Here is a 15,213-nt window from a genome sequence, read left to right on the forward strand (position 1 = left end):
ATATCTTGTCTCAATGTCATACATTTGTTATCAGTTGATAATTATACCAGTTTGGATCCCATGTAATTTAATTTCCACAAACCCTAAACACGTGAAATAGCCCTAGGAGAAAAACTGTAATTAATTTGAAGGTGACTACCCTGAATCTACATGTATTGACAAACATGAATTGAAATATTCTCAATAAATTGGGATCTCTGGGAATTGAAATCTTTTCTGAGTATTATTTAATTAAGCATTATCCTTCAGACTGATTGTGTTGTTTTTGCCCTCTCTTGTTCTAGTCCACTACCTGACGCAAAAGTGATTGTTCTTAAATTCCAATCCAATCTTGTTACTCCCAACTCAAAATTCTGCACTGATTTCCCAAGAAAAGTTCCAAATGTGTTAGGCTAATTTCAAAGAACCCTTAAAATAGAAACATTCTTAACCTTTCTAGCTTCATTTCTTATGCAGTTTTCAAGTAATTCATGCTTTCTTCCATCTCTGGTCCTTTACATATGGTACCATCACTCCATCATTCTATGGTAGAATATTTTTGTTATATCGTATCTCACCACCATTATTACTACCACTACTAACACACACACACACACACACACACACACACACACACACACACACCATCAGAATAACTTCTTATTTTCATTAATAATTTAACATCTCTCAGAAACCTTTCTTGACCTGTCAGTTTAGTTTGGCTCCATACTCCAAATATTTTCCCATTGTACTCTGTTCATCCATTTTTTTCACTGCATTGGAAATTCACTTTTATGCATCTCTTTTCCTTACTAGATTTCCATTTAGTGATTCTTGTGATGAATATCATAACTAATTTTATGTGTCAACATGCCTAGGCCAAGGTGCCCAGACATTTGGCAAAAATTATTCTGCATGTTTCTGTGGAGATATGTTTTGAATGAGATTAACATTTAAATTGTTGGACTTCAAGTAAGGCAGATGACGTGGGTGGGTCTCCTCCAATCAGAAGAAAGCCTTAATAGAATAAAGACTATCTTCCTCTGAGCAAGAAGGAATTTTTCCAGTAGAATTCTTTTGGATTTTAATGGCAATTCCTCCCTGAGTCTCTAGCCTGACAACTGACCCCACAAATTTTGGACTTACTAAGCTTCCACAATCATGTAAGCCAATTCCTGAAAATCTCTCTCTCAGCACACACACACACACACACACACACACACACACACACACCCTATTGGTTCTGTTTCTCTAGATGAACCGTGAGTAACACAATCAGTAGTATGCCTTCTTCCTTTTTGTATTCTCATTTGCATAATACCTAGAACCAAGCAGCCATTCGATACTGGTTGAGTAGAAGAATGAATATTTTGTCTAATACATTGCAGACACTATATAATGACAAATTTAAAAAGAAATCAGGCACAGATATTCCTTTATATGGATGATAAAACATACATAACTGTTAGTAATATGAGATAGAAGAAAGTGTTACAAGGAGAGATTTGTAATACAACATTGGCAGCGGTCAAGAGTGTGAATATGCTTAGAGAAAGACTGCCCCTATAGGATCTTAGAGCACTTTTATAGCAGAGGTCAAGAGGAAGCTGATGTGCTTAGAGCAGAATTATTCCTTTGAAGATCTCCATTTCTGGATGTCTCCAGAATGCCTGCAGAGCTTAAGTAACATTTTTCATCTGCAGCCATTATTCCTCCATCAGCAAAATCAAATGTAAGCCTCAGAATTCTATGTACCTGAGAAAACCCTACTGCTTCTGTCACCCCAATACTCACAGCCTTAACAAAACTGTCTTCCTTGGGACCATTGGAATTATTTCCTCATATTCTTGTCCATTCTCATTTTACCACCCACAAATAGCTAAGACTCTTATTATCCTTTATTCTGTAGGCTTTAATCTCCATTTAGCTTTCAAACTTTGTGTTTTCTCCATCTCCTATTCCCTCCTTGCCTCCAAAATCTTCCATTGATTCCTCTCTCCTATTTTAAACTCCCCCCCCCCCGAATGTCCCTTAATCTTCTTGATGCAGGGAAAACTTACTTCTTTCTAGTGTTTCTTTTCCCTGAGTCATTTGTTTAAATGAAAAATTTTATTGGCATCACACCCTTATTTACACCATGACAGTTTCCTTGCTTTTAGAAAGCTAAACTTTAAGCTAAGATTCCATACAATAATTTTTAAAATACCAGCACTCACTTTAAAGTGACAATTTGTGTATTATTCAGGATAGGCTAGAATGTGCTGCAGTAACAAACAATGCCCAAATATTAGTGGCTTAATATAACAAAGAATTATATCTTTTGCATTCTACATGACTCTTGAAGGTTAAATGAAGGTTCTGCTCTATGATATCCTTACTCAGGAATACAGAATAGTGGAAAATTCACCATCCATAATGTCATTAGTTACTAAGGAAGTCAAAGGAAACAGGGTGGATCATATGCTGGCACTTAACTCTTTCTCCATGGTAGTAACTCACAACAATTCCATACACATTTCATTGATCAGAGCAAGTCACAAAGCACATCTAATTTCATGGAAACTAGGAAATGAAATCCTACCATGGATCAGAAAGAGGGGAACCAGAAATGTCTCTGAAAAGCACCAATATTTCCTACAGCCCTTAAAGCAGGGTAGATAATATCATGGCATACAAGATGACAGCTAACTATACTTTAAATTACTTTTTTAAACCATACTTTAAATTTAATCTTAACATTACCTGGGATCCCATTTGGAAAATATTATGATGATGAATTCTATTCTAAAAATAATTCATAAAACCACATAAATAAAACCATATATTCAGCATATAATATGTATTAAAAAGGCCATTTCTTTGTTTCAATTTCCATATGTAGATATAAATCTCAAATATTTATATGCTGAATTTATTTCTACGTAAATAAAACCTAGAAGATCCTGAAACATATATTAAACAGTTTTGCATAGTTTTCTTTCTTGTTAATACATTTTTTAAGTCAATGAATACAAGTAATCGTTTTCTAATTATATGTGAATGTTAGAAAAGGAATGTCATGTTCTTGAATATAAACCTTTCAAAATGAGTTTATCAAAATATAAATAGATATTAAATCAGGGACTGCATTTTTATCTGAACATAAGTAAATACAATAACCTTAAATTGATGAATCCAAATATTTACTTAACTTTTATTCAATTTATGTTCTTCCCAAAAATAAGCTAAAGAGAATATGTACTTTAAGTTTGTTCTTAAAGCCTGCTTATATAACCATTATTCATATAATGTCACAGGCTGAACACAAATTCACTAAGAGATCACTAAGTCTTTTTATTCCAAGATAAGAATATTATACATTATGAATATTATTCAAGTTTATAGTGGCTCTCATCTGTTTTGGGCCTGATTATCAGAAATGTAAGAGAGACATGGGCTTGTTCAATTCTGTCTTTGCTCATTAACCCTATAAAAATATGCATTCATTCTACAACTACGTTCTTCTCAGGACTCTATAGTTGGTGTTGAAGGAGTCAACAAATTAAGGAAATGTAAATAAGTAAATTATATAGCATATTAGAAGGTAATATGCACTATGGAGACAAATGAATTAAGGAGTGGGAGTCAGGCAAGCCATCTGGAAGTGCCATATTGAATGGAGGGTCTGAAATCTCAGTAGGTCATTGATGCAGCTCTCCAATTGTTATGTTCTTTCCACTTCAACATACATTGTGTCTATTTTAGTCATTATGAAAATTTCATTTTTGAGTTGGCTTGTTTCACCACAAAGTCTTACTAAAATAAAAGGGAACTTTCTCATAAAAGAAAAGAAAGAATAGCATTAAAATAGGTTACTCAACAAAAACTATTTATAGCAAATTTATATAGTAAGCTGCTAGTGTAGTTTTAGTTGCTAAATGACTATGCTGAGTCTTATAATCTTTTATTTGGTAAAATGTTAATAATAATTTTTCTTAGAGGAAGAATATAGTAAAATTTTACTTGATTTATAAAATACTTGATAATGCGGTAGAGATTGGACTTATGCTATATTATAAGTGGGGACACCTTTAAATAATTTGAGTAGTTTTTAGGTACTCACTACTGGTTTTATATTTTCCTTTTATATCTGTGTTAAGCTCCTTTTTCAATTTCCTTCTCAACAGTATGATTGTGAATACAGTTTGAGCACACAGTATTTAAATATATAAAGTTGAGGTATCATCATATACCACAGATCACAGACAAATTTAAATTTGGCCTTTGGGAAAATATAATTAGAGAATAAATTTCCCAAAATTATTTTTAATAAGAACTCTATCCTTGCTCTCTCTCTCTCTGTCCCTCTCCCTCTGCCTCTCTGTGTCTTCAAAAAAATTTTTTTTAAGCTTTGGCTCTCTGACTCCATCAGCAACCATTTTTACAATTTTTATTTTTTTACAGTAAAGTTTTCTTGTAAGCTTCAGAAATGACAACTATTAAATTATAACTCCTTAATTTAATCTACCCTTTGCTCTTTCCTTAAAATGTATCTTCATTGATGAGTCACATTCTCTTATTCCTTTCAACCCATGAATCATTACATCATTTCTGTGGTATAATTACCTGTGCTGCCTTCATTTAGTTACTGGAAGAGGCATTATATAAAGTTAGTGAATTTCTCTTGGAAATGATAACTTGGATTATGTCCATTTAATAATACAACTTCTTGGATATTTTCTCTTATTATATTATTACATCAAAAGAGAATGCATCGACTATTTTAAACCATTATCCAAACTAACCATAATTATAATTGCTTTTATTTACCACAGCATTTTTGGCTGAGCATTCACAAAGACTTCAGAATTAGATTTTAAACACCATACACAGACAAAGTAATACGGCAATAGTATTGAGAACAAATATATTTTGTTGGGTTGGATTAATCTTTGTTTTGTTTTGTTTTGTTTTTTTGTTTTGTTTTGTTTTTTAATTGGGTGCTCAAGGAAACTGGATAATAATCATTGGCATAAGTTGTGGTTTGATAAAACATCTAGCGTACTTTTTATTTATTTTATTATTTTTTAATGTTGATTTTTGATAGAGAGGGACAGAGTGTGAGCAGTGGAGGGGCAGAGAGAGAGAAAGGGAAACAGAATCCAAAGCAGCCTCCAGGCTCTGAGCTGTCAGCACAGAGCCCAACGCAGGGCTCAAACTCACAAACTGCGAGATCATGACCTGAACTGAAGTCAGATGCTTAACCGACTGAGGCACCCAGGTGACCCTCTCTAGTGTACTTTTAGCTTCAATTTAGATTAAGATGAAAAAAATGGAGACAATATAATAAAAATTCATTCTGAATCCTTCCAGAGAGATTATATCCTTGATTGTAGATTTAGCTAACTAAGAAGTCTATTGTGTCCTAGTATTGTGTCCTTGTATCTTCTTACAATGTAGTCTAATTAGATTTGTTTCATGAATTATTTCTTGGTTAATAGAAAATTAATTGAAGCAGAAATATATTGCCTTTTGTTAACATGACATTGTTTTCATTTCTTATAAATGCAAGCACACAGGCATTTAATGAACTTGGCTTTGAAAATCATTATTACAAATTTGGAAACAGTGTTCTTAAATTAAGATGTGATAATGTGATAAATTACTTTATCTTCCTTATTGAGAAATATTTGGACATTGAATCTGGCATTCTAAATGATAGGGTAAAAGCTGGATATGTTTAAAGGAAAAATCAAATCTTTCCTTCAGTTGTAATAATGTCTGCATTGTGATATTGCGATCTGGAACACAGGATTGGGAATCAACGACTTCCATGGTTAACATTCTTTTTGATCACTCAATTGTAAGGGAACTTGGTAATGTATTTAACTTGTGGTACCTCAGTTTCCATATCTATAAAATGGTAATAATAGCTATTAAATAACAAAAGTCAGCTGAGTAAATTTGAAAATGTAATTGGCTATGTTTAGGCATTGGTGAATCTATTGCAATAGAAATAGAAAAGAACTTCCACTGAACTCTAGAAAAGGAAAGACCTTGAAAGGTGGAAAGAGGATGGAAAAGGGAACTTCTTAGCAAACAATGCATTGTTTCAGGCAAGGTCACTTTCCCCTTAGGGAATGGAAGGGGCCTAAAGGTCAAACTTTCTCATTAGTGTTACCCAGGTAATGCCATGTTGACTGGATAAAGGTTACATTCCTAGGGGGTAGAAACTGCAGTTAGGTTAAGTATTAAGTCTTGGTTTGCTAATGTGGGGTTTAGCACAAATGACTCCAATTTGGGATTGTGGTCTTCTTTTTAACATAGTAGGCTAATAGACGTCAGGTTTTAGCTTGATTTTGAATGTAAGAGAAAGACTAGGAACAAAAAAGGACAATGCTTTGTCAAGAAAGTGCTTCCCGGGGTGCCTGGGTGGTTCAGTCAGTTGAGCATCCAACTTCAGCTCAGGTCATGATCTCATGGTTTGTGAGTTCAAGCCCCACATCAGGCTCAGAGCCTGGAGCCTGCTTTGGATTCTGTGTCTCCCTCTCTTTCTGTCCGTTCCCCACTTACACTCTGTCTTTCACTCTCTCTCAAAAATAAATAAACATTAAAAAAATAGTAAAAAAAAAAATAAAAAGAAAGTGCTTCCCAAATTAGAGAAAAAAGACTGAAAGTGCACATTCATTTGAAAAAGCTAGCAAATAAACAATGAAATAAGCCTGTAGATTAAAAGGAAGAGTTAATATTGATAAAATCAGAAATCAAGCAGAAAAATGCAATAACAATAGAAAACAATAAAAATCAAGACTTCATTAACAACACCAATAAAGTGACAAAAGATTTTTTGCACTTTTGCATTAAAAATTTAATGTAAAAAGAGCAATAACTGCAGATAGGAATTAGTGCTGTAAAATAATTCTAGTTCATATTTATATTAACATTTTAGAAAGCTGGATGAAGTAGATACTATAGGAAAAATCTGAATATTGAACCCAACATAAGAAGATAACATATTAGTATTAATTATGGTAGAATTATTTTACTTTTTCTTTTCAAATTTTTATTTAAATTCTGTTAAGTTCATATGCTATATGCAATATTGGTTTCAAGAGCAGAATTCAATGATTCATCACTTACATGCAACATCCAGTGCTCACCATAACAAGTGCCTTCTTAATACCTATCCATCTAGCCCATCTCCTTCCATCAACTCTCAATTTGTTCTCTATCTTTAAGAGTTTCTTATGGTTTGTTTCTCTCTCTCTCTTCTTTTCTCCCCCTCCCCAAGTTCATCTGTTTTGATTCTTAAATTTTACATGTAAGTGAAATCATATATTCGTCTTTCTCTGACTGACTTATTTTGTTTAGCATAATACAGTCTACCTTCATCCACATAATCGATAATCGCAAATGGCAAGATTTCATTCTTACTAATGGCTGACTAATATTATATATATATAGTGCAATTGCTGGATGGTAGGGTAGTTCTATTTTTAGCTTTTTGAGGAACCTCCATACTGTTCTCCAGGGTGACTGCATCAGTTTGTATTCCCTCACAGTGGAAGAGGGTTCCCCTTTCTCCACATCCTCGCCAATACCTGTTTCTTGTGCTGTTAATTTTAGTCATTTTGACATTTTGTGAGGTGGTATCTCATTGTGGTTTTGATTTGTATTTCCCTAATGAGGAGTGATGTTGAGCATCTTTTCATGTCAGCCATCTGGATGTCTTCTTTGGAAAAGTGTTCTCTATCCTTAGGAGTCTCTTAAATGGATTTCTTAGATGGATTATTTGTTTTTTTGGGTGTTCAGTCTGATAAATTATTTGTAGATTTTGGATACTACCCCTTTATCCAATATGCTATTTGCAACTATCTTCTACTATTCCATCAGTTGCCTTTTAGTTTTCTTGATTATTTTCTTCACTATGCAGAAGCTTTTTACCTTGATGAAGTCCTAGTAGTTCATGTTTGCTTTTGTTTCCCTTGCCTCTCAACACTTGTCAAGTAAGAAGTTGTGACCGAGGTCAAAGAGATTGCTGCCTGTGTTCTTCTCTGGGATTTTGACAGTTTCCTGTCTCATATTTAGGTCTTTCATCCATTTGGAATTTATTTTTGTGTGTGATGTAAGAAAGTGGTCCAGGTTCATTTTTTTGCATGTTACTGTCCAGTTTAAGTATGGTGGAATTATTTTAAATTAACAACACACACACATCTAAAAAAAAAAACAACTGGCAGATCCAAATAGTTTTGAGCACACATTCCTCTTAATATCACAAAGAAATAATTATGAAATTTAAATCAGTTCATAATATTTGAGAAATCAATAATTTCCCAATGAATTTAAGATTAGTATAAATTTGATATAAAAAGGAATTAAAGACAATTAAATTTAGCAATTTATTTGAAAAATAGCATGGCCAGTAGATGTTATTTAAAAATATTAATATTAATTTTTATCGTATTAATCAAGAAAAAATTACATTACTCTATAAATTACTGTATAGAAAGTATTTGATAAAATAAAAATCTAATCCTGATAAAATTTATAAGGAACTAGGGCTAGAATGAATGTTGTTAACCTTCCAAAAACTTATAGACAATGTTATATTTAAGAATATAAATTTGGAAAGTTTTATCAAAATCAAGAATAAGATCCAAGCAATCAAATAAGAAAAACCAATGTGATGTGTAAGATATTGGAAAGGAAATGACAAAAGCCATTATTCACAATTAATATGATTGTCTACCAAAGGGGAACCTGGGTGGCTCTGTTGGTTAAGCGTCTGCCTTCAGCTCAGGTCATGATCTCACAGTTCGTGAATTGGAGCCTCACATCCGGCTCTGTGCTGATGGTTTGGAGCCTCGTGCTCGCTTCGGCAGCACACATACTAAAATTGGAATGATGGTTTGGAGCCTGGAGCCTGCTTCAAATTCTGTGATTCCCTCTCTCTCTGCCCCTTCCCCGCTCACACTCTGTCTCTGTCTCTCTCAAAAATAAATTTAAAAAATTAAAAAAAAAAATTTAAAAATATGGTTGTCTACCAAAAATATATGTAAGGTTCTATTTAAAAGTTATATGTACTCTTAAGAGAGTTTTTTAAGATGAATGGATATGAATTTAAAATTACTGAAAATATAGATCCCTTTACTTCAGTGAAAGCCAATTAGAAAATTTAATTTAAAAAGATATCCTTCAAAATACTCAATAAGACAATGAAATTTGTTATAAATGCTTCAAACAATGTTCAAGATTTCCCCAAAACTGAAGATGTCCTAAAAGATCTGAATAACTATATATTGGCCCCATTCACAAGTGAGAACACTCAATATTGTGAAGATATAAATTCTCTTCACATTTTAAATTCAGTTCAATATTAGTTTAAGTCACACAAGATTTCTAAATTGACAATTTAATTTCACAGTTCAAATGGAAGGGGAAAATGCAAAAGAATAAATATGACATCTTGTAAAAAAAAATAAGAACAATGAGGAATGTCTTGCTCTATGAGATCAATACATTCTCCAAAGCTTTATTAGAGAATAAATAAACAAAGAAGAGTAGAGCTCAAAACAAATTCACGTGTAATGGAAATCGCATATAATGCATATTGTATGTGAAATGAGTCAGGAAAGGTAGATTACTCAATAAAAAGCTGAATTTCATTACTTGATATTTATATGAAAAAGAGCAAAACTAATAATGCAACAAACTAAATGATAATTTGCAAATTAATCTAACATTTTATTTAAAAAAATACCATGACCAAATAGGCCTTACTTTAAGAAAATAAGGATAGTGGAAATCCTTAATAATTAATCCTTCACATTAACAACACTAAAATCACATTATCATATAAGTTTGTTTATTACTTTATAGAAGTAACTGGATAATACAGGCCCCAGCGAACAGGAAATACACATAATAAATGAATAAATATATTAATTAAATGTTTAAAGTAACATTTTCAAACCATAAAATTATTAGATTAAAACACAGTAAAGTGTCATAAATTTGTGTTTCTCCTACAAATTTAGTACCATATAATTTTTCTTCGCCTTTGCGATAGGAGAAAACAATATCAGATTTTAATCATCCAGTTCTTAAACCAGCTTCTACAAATGTCTCATGTTATTGGGACACAATGCTGGCAGTATTTTTTAATCCCTTTTGTTCCTGCTAATAGAAAGTGAAAACTATACACTAATCACTTTAGCTATATTGATGCATAAGAAATAATCAGAATTTTATGCAATCATTCTGAGACTATTACCTCCCCTTTCCAAAAAACATTTTTCCAATTTAATATCTATTAAAAATGACAGATAGAAGAATTGTGAATAATGAATTTTAAAAACAATACTTTGAATGGAAACATGAAAGATCAGCATAAAGTACCTAAAATTCAGAATAGAGTTAATACATTTGGGTTCAACTCTTGGAGATGCAGTTGTGTATGTATGACATTAGACCAGATGTCTAATCAGGTTTATATATGGTTATATATGATGTTTATATGGCTACCTATCTAGTGTTAGCATCTCCTTCCTAGATGTAAAAATGTTTGCTTATATAATTGTAGCACTGGCCAAGAGAATCTTATGTAAATTAAAGAATAAGCAAGCCACTATGAATATTTAGCCAGCAAAATTATATTTGTTCTAATGTCTGAAACTTTTGTTTTTCAAGGTTCTGTTTTTGTGGAGTTAATTTATCTACTTCCAGAATTCTAGTTGCCAGAAGTCTAAGACATTTCTTTGTGGAACATAGATATATAAAGTTTCTAATCTGAGACTACAAGCATGAAAAAGATTAATATTCCTCTAAAGATTTCCAATTAACTAAGCAACATAATTCACATACAGTCCACTGTTAACTTGTGAATTATTAAATATCATATTTAGGGTAATTTGAAAAAACTGAAAATTATTTTTGTCATGTTTATGGTATCTGAGAAAAATTATCGTATCTCAAAGCAGATGAATTGGACTCAACTGGTTTAACCAATTTAATCAGGAGTTCTAAAAAAATTTAAAAACAAGACTACCTAATTGAATGAAAAGAATGATGTCATGTCCAGTTCCCTGTTCATGAATAAAGTTTTAGCCTTGAGCTTCTTCTTTGATATATTTGTGACAAAGAACACTCAGCTCAAAAACAAACAAACAAAAAAGACTCGGTAACATTATATGATGTTTCATCTGAACATTGAATTTTATTTTCATACTCTAATAGATATATGCAGGTGATAGAACCATCACCACCATAATTTGATCTATTAAAAATAAATTGAAAAATGTGAAAATATTTGTAACATGTTACAAAGTATTATTATCAGTATTAAAAAGCTTTTACTAATAAGTGGAATATGCAGTAAAAGTTTAGATATAGGAGGCTGGGTGCAGAGAGGCTGGGGCTGTGGCCAGGCGTGGCTCTGCTGGCAGGCGGCCGCAGCTGCAAGGAGCTCAGTGTGGCCCCAGCCCCGTCATGACTGCTCGGACGCAGGTTTAACTTTTTTATTCAGCAAAAATGTGGATTCAGAAAAGCACCCAGGAAGGTTGAACCTAGAAGATCACCGGAACAAGTGGTGAAACATGCAAGAGAAGTGCTTTGATTCCTCCTGTAGAAGAAACAGTCTTTTATCCTTCTCCCTGTCCTATAAGGACCCTTGTAAAGCCCTTGTTTTTCACTGTTGGGTTTACAAGGTGTGCATTTGGATCAGCTGTCATTTGGCCATATGAATCACTGAAATCCAGGGTCCAGAGTTATTTTGATGGTATAAAATCTGGTTGGTTGGACAGCATAAGACCACAAAAGGAAGGAGACTTCAGGAAAGAGATTAACAAGTGCTGGAATAACCTAAGTGATGACCAGCAGACTGTGACAGGTTTATGTTAGCTTACACGTTTTAGTCATTCAAGGGAAGAGAAATCAAACCAAAAGGTATCATAGCTGCAAATGTTTTTGTATTCTGTTTATGGAGAGTACCTTCTCTACAGCAGACAGTGATCAGATATTTCACATCCAACTCAGCCTCAAAGGTCCTTTGTTCTCCAATGTTGCTGTCAATATTCAGTCATTTCTCCTTGTTTCACATGGCAGCAAATATGTATGTTTTGTGGAGCTTCTTCTCCAGCATAGTGAACATTCTGGGTCAAGAACAGTCCATGGCAGTGTACTTATCTGCAGGCGTTATTTCCAATTTGGTCAGTTATGTGTGTAAATTCGCCACAGGAAGATATGGACCATCACTCGGTGCATCAGGCGCTATCATGACTGTCCTTGCTACTGTGTACACAAAGATCCCAGAAGGGAGGCTCGCCATTATCTTCCTTCTAATGTTCACATTCACAGCAGGGAATGCCCTAAAAGCCATTATTACTATGGACACAGCAGGAATGATCCTGGGATGGAAATTTTTTGATCATGCAGCACATCTTGGGGGAGCTGTCTTTGGAATATGGTATATTACTTATGGTCATGAACTCACGTGGAAGAACAGGGAGCCTCTAGTGAGAATTTGGCATGAAATGAGGACTAACGGCCCCAAGAAAAGAGGTGGCTCCAAGTAAATCTGGGGTTGGATGATGCTGGTGCGTGTGGCCTATGCTGCCTGGAGATCCCCAGGAATACATTGGCCTTGGAGTGACCACACCTTTGCTCCCTGCCTGGAAGACACCCAGCATCTAGCTTTCCTAGTATTTTAAACTGTCCTCAGTACATGTCTTACTAGAAAGTGAATTATGACGAAGTCGTGAAGTAAAGGTTTATATCTCTACTTGGTAAAAATAAATAAATGAATAAATAAATAAATAAATAAATAAACAAACAAACGAACAAACAATAAATAAATAAATATCGCAAATAATAAAGAAAAAAGATTAAATAAATGTACAACATCATTTTTCCTAATAAATTTGTATATATTTAAAAAATGGTAATCCAGGATTTTTGCAAGTATGGGAGAGAAATTGCTGGTGGTATATAATTCAGCAAATCATTTCTAAAGATTTTGAGTCATGCAGGTATGTATCTAAAATCCAATTTTAATTTGCTGTATTTACTCAAAGGGAATAATTAGGAATATGCCCAAAAAAGGTCTTTTAAAAAATGTGCTTACAAAGGGTAGATCTTATTTACATTTTATTTTTTCTTTCTGTGTTCAGAAGATGGGTATTCTCTGCATTTTTGTCTCTGTTTAATTTTAAACATTGAAACTACAGGATTTTAAAAAGCTGAGCATATGTTCATCATTATGAAATTCTTGTGAGATCATTTATTATGAAACAGTTTTCCTGTGTAGTGACATAGTGGAAGGAATGTGTATTTCTCCTTACTCTAAAATCATCACAAAGACTTCAGTGGGGGTCTGTTTTGAATTCATTGCTGTAGAAGTTTTTGATTAATATTTTATAGGCTTATTGAAAGCAAATAGAAACCATTAAAACCATCAAAAACTGTTTATTTGTTTTTAAGATTTAAGTCAATGTTCAATTCACATAGAAAAAGTAGCATTTCTGTTTCAGTAAGGAACATTTACAATGTATCATGTTAATCCCTTGTTTTAGCCATTGAAAAAATACGTAAGATCATTAAATAGAATTTTCACTACTTAAACTTAGTATTATTAATGGCTACTTTGGAGAAAACAATATCTATGCCACTCACATTACAGTTTTTTAAATTTTTTTATAACATTTGTTTATTTTTGAGAGACAGAAGGAGAGCATGAGCAGGAGAGGGGTAGAGAGAGAGGGAGACACAGAATCCAAAGCAGGCTCCAGGCTCTGAGCTGTCAGCACAGAGCCCGATGCAGGGCTCAAACTAATGAAATGTGAGATCATGACCTGAGCTGAAGTCCGACGCTCAACCAACTGGACCACCCAGGGGCCCCCATGTTACAGTTTGATAGTCATAGTATCTATATGCTTCCTGAGCATTTGCTTCTGCTAGTTTAAATTATTTCTGCTAATAATTTCTTTTTGAGATGGGAGGTTTGTGTTTGTTCATGAGTATTATTTTTATAGTGAAAGAAAGAAGGGAATTATTGAAATTCTAGAAAAATAATGAAGCATGTGAGAAAAATGAATATAGAAATCTATACTTGGAGGAGAATTTGATCTTTCTGCAATTTAATGGCATATTCTGTTTTTTTCATTCTGTATTGCTGATTTTTTATACATAAGTTCCTTGAACAATTTACTTCTCTGGTTGAGATGTCTTCTCTATTATAAGAGTCTAGTATTTGTTTCTCTACTTTTATCCAGTCCAGCCCTAATATCAAATCAGCAGGTAATGTTTGAGGGCTGTATCATGCAGTGATCTCAAACTCCACTTGTTTAGGGGCGCCTGGGTGGCTCAGTCAGTTAAGTGTCTGACTTCAGCTCAGGTCATGATCTTGCGGTTTGTGAGTTTGAGCCCCACATTGGGCTCTGTGGTGACAGCTCAGAGCTTGGAGCCTCCTTCAGAGTCTGTGTCTCCCTCTCTCTCTCTGACCCTCCCCTATGCACGCACGCTCTCTCTCTCTCTGTCTCTCAAAAATAAATAAACATTAAAAAATTTTCTTTCAGGGCGCCTGAGTGGCTCAGTGGTTGAGCCTCCGTCTTCAGCTTATGTCATGATCTCACAGCTCGTGAGTTTGAGCCGCATGTTGGGCTCTGTGCTGACGGATCAGAGCCTGGAGCCTGCTTCGGATTCTGTGTCTCCTCTCTCTGCCCCTAACCCACTTGCATTCTGTCTCTGTCTGTCTCAAAAATAAATAAACATTTAAAAAATTTTTTTCCAAACTCCACACATTTAAACCTAAGCCCACCTTTTCTTCTCAGGTCCACCTGACTTTAATTTCTAATTATTAAAATCATTTTATTTTTTTCAAAGTAATACATGCTTACAATCAAAATGTCAAAGAATACTGAAGGGATTATATTTTTAATTCTTTTTCTGCTCTCAAAGAACCACTTTGTAATTGAAAGAGCGGACCTAGGCTGGCCGCCTCCATCTTGTTTTGTGTCCTCCATCTTGAGTGACTAAGTCCCCGACATGGCCCCTTTCCCGAAAACCACAGAAAGGAATTCCTGTTCAAACCTTAGACCACGTCTCCTCCCCTTGAGTAACTTCCCACTCACCCGTTCAAACTTCCCGTTCAAACCATGCCCTACAACCAGCGCAACGGGACTCTGACCCTTCCCCAGCCAATCGGCTAAGGCCACGACCATCACCCCCCCAACTGCCCCTAGACCCCTATAAAACCTTTGT

General features: G+C 34.0%; 1 pseudogene; it reads left to right on the plus strand.

Annotated features, from left to right (window-relative positions):
- Positions 1-11,273: 11,273 nt before the first annotated feature.
- Positions 11,274-12,568, plus strand: LOC109267885 (presenilins-associated rhomboid-like protein, mitochondrial; annotated as a pseudogene).
- The last annotated feature ends 2,645 nt before the right edge of the window (positions 12,569-15,213 follow it).

The sequence above is a fragment of the Panthera pardus genome, unplaced genomic scaffold, assembly GCF_024362965.1.
Source record: "Panthera pardus isolate Hobbes unplaced genomic scaffold, ASM2436296v1 HiC_scaffold_8, whole genome shotgun sequence".
NCBI classification, from domain to species: Eukaryota; Metazoa; Chordata; class Mammalia; order Carnivora; family Felidae; genus Panthera; species Panthera pardus.